This window comes from Bos indicus x Bos taurus, chromosome 19 (genome assembly GCF_003369695.1).
Source record: "Bos indicus x Bos taurus breed Angus x Brahman F1 hybrid chromosome 19, Bos_hybrid_MaternalHap_v2.0, whole genome shotgun sequence".
Taxonomy (NCBI): Eukaryota; Metazoa; Chordata; class Mammalia; order Artiodactyla; family Bovidae; genus Bos; species Bos indicus x Bos taurus.
Window position 1 is genome coordinate 27,914,762 of NC_040094.1, and position 4,174 is coordinate 27,918,935.

General features: G+C 49.0%; 1 long non-coding RNA gene across 1 annotated transcript; it reads left to right on the forward strand.

The window, feature by feature from the left end:
- Positions 1–1,170: 1,170 nt before the first annotated feature.
- Positions 1,171–3,504, forward strand: LOC113877496. The gene is made up of 2 exons (XR_003506751.1): positions 1,171–1,321; positions 2,394–3,504. It is a non-coding gene; the product is annotated as an uncharacterized LOC113877496 (long non-coding RNA).
- The last annotated feature ends 670 nt before the right edge of the window (positions 3,505–4,174 follow it).

Consider the following 4,174-nt stretch of genomic DNA (forward strand, 5'->3'; position numbering starts at 1 on the left):
GAGGGACCTACACAGAGCAACTCCACTCTCCTCCTGTCTTCCTTCTCCAGGAAGGAGAGCCTCTTGGCTTTTGTGGGAGAAAGATGGGCCACTCCTGCCAAGCAGGATCAACAAACACCTCCAAGGCCAAGGCACCTCTGCCAGCATCACCCTGCAGATGACTCAGCAGCCTGGCAGCTTGACAACCGGCCTCAGGGAACCCTCGAGCTATTCCCTTTGGGGTAAGACGTAAGCATATCTTTGTTGCTGTTTTTCAGTCGCCAAGTCGTCTCGGAACTCGAGACCCCATGGACTGCACCCGCCAGGCTTCCCTGTCCCTCACCATCTCCTGCAGTTTGCCCAAGCTCATGTCCATAAGCATATCTTTACCCATCATCCTTTTAGCATCCCCCTTGGCAAGTTTCTGACAGGGAAATTCCATGTGGTTTTGCAATATGCAAATCTGCCTGAGAGCACCTGAGCAGAGGCTGAGGAGGCCAGTGTGCTGGGAGGCCAGCGGGACCCAGCGGCCTTCGCCCACATTGGAATCTACCCCCCCCCACCCCCCGCCGTTTCCCAAAGTCTGTGCTGGAGGTGGAGGTGGGGGTGCCCTTGTCACCAGCTCCGTCCAGAAAGCGTGATGAAGGGCATCTGCCAGGCCTCGGGGTGAGGGTGAGGGGTGGGTGGAGGTGGGGATCTGTGGCCCACTCCCTGCTCTACCACCCTCTACCTCCACTAGGGACCCTCAGTTCCCCCACCCCCATCCGGAGAGTACCCTCCGTCCTCTCCAGGCCCAGGCTCAACTCAGACTCGTCTTGGGCCTCCTCCTGGGCTGGTTCTGAATGTAAACCGCCATCCGGGTCTTCAACTGGTCGGCAGGTGGCGGTAGGTGAGTTCTACACTTCCTGGTTCCAGCTTGGATTCATCTCCCAGGTTGCTCCCCATGCCTTCACACCACACAGGCCTCTGGGGTCTGTCCACTGACGCTCCCAGTCCAGCCCCCTGCCTCCAGCCCCCGTTCAGGGCCACCTGGCTGCCTGTGACCCTTCTAGGCAATAGCTTTTCTTCTAATTAACTTTTTGTTTTGTTTTAATGTGGACCACTTTTAAAGTCTTTATTGAATTTGTCACAATATGATTTCTTTTTTATGTTTTGGTTTTTTGGCCATGAGCCATGAAGAATCTTAGCTTCCCAACCAGGGATGGAACAAACACCCCCTGCATTGAAAGGCGAAGACTTAGCCACTGAACCTCCAAGGAAGTCCCTTTAATTAACTGTTTATGATGAAACACGATGTCTGATTAGAGGAACAGAAGCTTGTTCTGTTTGCCCAAGCTAACAGGTAAAACTTGCTAACAAATCCTCTGTCAGCAAATTACCTTGCAAGGGATGGTGCTCTGCTAGAAGACCTGCAGCCCCTCCTCAACTGTTTAAGTCGGGAGCCCAGCACCCTGCCAGAGGAGGGAACGCAGGATCTGTCCCCAGGTTTGGCCAAGACCACTCCTGTCCAGAGGCCTTGGTGCAGAGAGGCTGCTGAGAGGACGCGGGGACATTCCACTCACCCCTGCGTATACTCTACCTCTGGCAAACACCAGTCTGTTCTCTGGATCTGTGATTTCAATTTCTGTTTGGGGAGGTTTTTTTCCTTTCAATTCCACATGTGAGTGAGATCATGCGATATTTATCTTTGTCTTATTTCATTCAGCATGATGTCCTTGCTGTTGTCAAAAATGACAGGATCAAAAGTCTTCTTTACTTGAGGAAATGACTTAAAAAAAAAACAAAACCCAGTTAGGCCCTCCCTAGAGCATCCCTGCATGTAAGTCACTTCAGTCAGGTCCGACCCTGTGCAATCCCGGGGACCATAGCCCTCCAGGCTCCTCTGTCCATGGGATTCAAGCAAGCATACTGGAGTGGGTTGCCATGACCTCCTCCGGGGGATCTCCCCAACCCAGGGGTCAAACTCGTGTCTCTTAAGTCTCCTGCATTGGCAGTCGGGTTCTTTACTGCTAGTGCCATCTGGGAAGCCCAAACCCAGAAAGGGCTGATGACAAAAGAGTTTACTTGTTTCTAAAACAAACCTAAGTTATTATTTCCCTCATGGGAACATGACCCTCTTTTTCTTTTTGAGGTCCTTGATTGTTTGCAATAAAAATACAGTTCGATGTTTGTTTAAGGACTGAGCCTCTCCCTTGAACCACAAACCTTGTGGTTGGAGCACCATCCTGTTGTTAAGGGAGGTTAGAATATCTTTATTATGTTTCTGAACAGTATCCAAGACAAAGAATACCAGTTGGACTGTTGTTGTCGAACTGGAGTTGTTAGATCAAAAAGTGTTATTTATACGTTGAATTGAATTGCAAATAACTAATTTTGTATTTCAGTTTGTGAGTTGTTCTCTTTTTCTCCCTAAGAGCAGAAAACACAGTCCTGCTTCGGGAGTGGTTGGGAGGGCAGAATGGTTTCCCCACGCAATAAAGCTGCCAACCGCAGGAGAGAGAGAAGGAGCTGGCTGAGAAGGATGACAAAATGCAAACCGAAGTTCAAAGCTGCCTGTTGAACTTTTGCTCCTTTCACTCCAGAAATTTCTCCACAGCAAAACAAACTGCTGAAAATACAAGGCCGGCTTGTTTGATAGCAAAGCCCCTACTCTGCTTTATGGATGATGGAATGCCAGTCGCTATGCCGATGAGGGTTTAGATTGGAGGAAAGAAGGCTTTTCCTCTGCTGCATGGCCTAGAAACCTCAGAGGGGATAAGGTGGGGGCATGTGCCTAAAAGGCCACAGGGAGCTAACCTCTTGATAGAGCTCCCAGTGTACATCTGTGTTCAAAGCAGTGCTATCCTGGGACTTGCCTGGTGGTCCAGTGGTCAAGACTCCATGCTCCCAAAGCAGGTGGAGCAGGTTCAATCCTGGTTAGGGAACTAAGATCCCATATGTTACAGCATGGCCTAAAAAAAAGAAAAAAAGACAGTGCTATTCTTTCACGTCGGCCTTCTCTGCCCACACTGACTTCATGCAAAGGAGAGATGCCATCAGTCAATTGGGATTCCAAAACAGGAATACATTAGTACAACTCTTGCTGAGTGCCTTCCTCCCTTGTAGGGTTTTATTCCTTAATAATCCTAAATGCTTTGGAGAGAGATTTTTTATTGGTGGATTTGGTTCTTTGGTAGCAGCACAGGTTTTCAGAGGTGCCTGAATTTTACAAGCATCCATCCAGGAAGGAAGTTGCCTTTGTTTGCTAGCGCGGCTGTGACAAAGTACCGCAGACTGGAGGCTTTAAACAACAAAAAGTCATTTTCTGGGAACTTCCCTGGTGATCCAGTGACTAAGACTCTGCTCCCAACCGAGAGACAGGGGACCCGGGGTTTGACCCCTGGTCAGAGAAGCCGACCCCACATGCTGCTAAGATTCACTTGCCGCAGTTAAAGATCCCTCACGCCACAAAAGAGAAGATCCCACGTGCTGCAGCTAAGATCTGCACAACCAAATAAATAAATTTTTAAAAAAGAAAGTTGGAGACCAAGGTGTGGACAGGGTTGATTCCTTCTAAGCGCTTCTTTCCCTGGCTTGTAGACCGCCGTCTCCTCCTCTGTCTTCATGTCATCTTCACTGTGTGTGTCTGTGTCTAAATCTCCCCTTCTCAGTTGTATGGATGGCATCACCCACTCAACAGACGTGCATTTGAGCAAATTCCGGGAGATGGTGAAGGACAGGGAAGCCTGCCGTGTTGTAGTCCATGGGGTGGCAAAGAACTGAGCGACTGAACAACAAGGATGTCATGTGGATTAGCACCCACCCTAATTACCTCTCTTTAACTTAATTATCTATTTAAAGTTCCTGTCTCTCAATACATTCACATTCTGAGGTACTGGAGGTTAGGACTTCTGTATGCATATGAGGGGGACACGACACAGCTCATACATAGTAAGAGTATAATACAAAGTTTATGCACCTAGTCTCTGATGGCTAACTTGAAGATTTGCTTTCTGGACAAGCAAAGGCTGCATTTGAGGACTGCTTCTGTATTTGTACACAGGTAAGGAATGGCCTCTGAATATAGCTCTTTCTGTGGCTTTCAGTTCAGTTCAGTCGCTCAGTCGTGTCTGACTCTTTGCGACCCCATGAATCGCAGCACCAGGCCTCCCTGTCCATCACCAACTCCCAGAGTTCACTGAGACTCACGTCCATC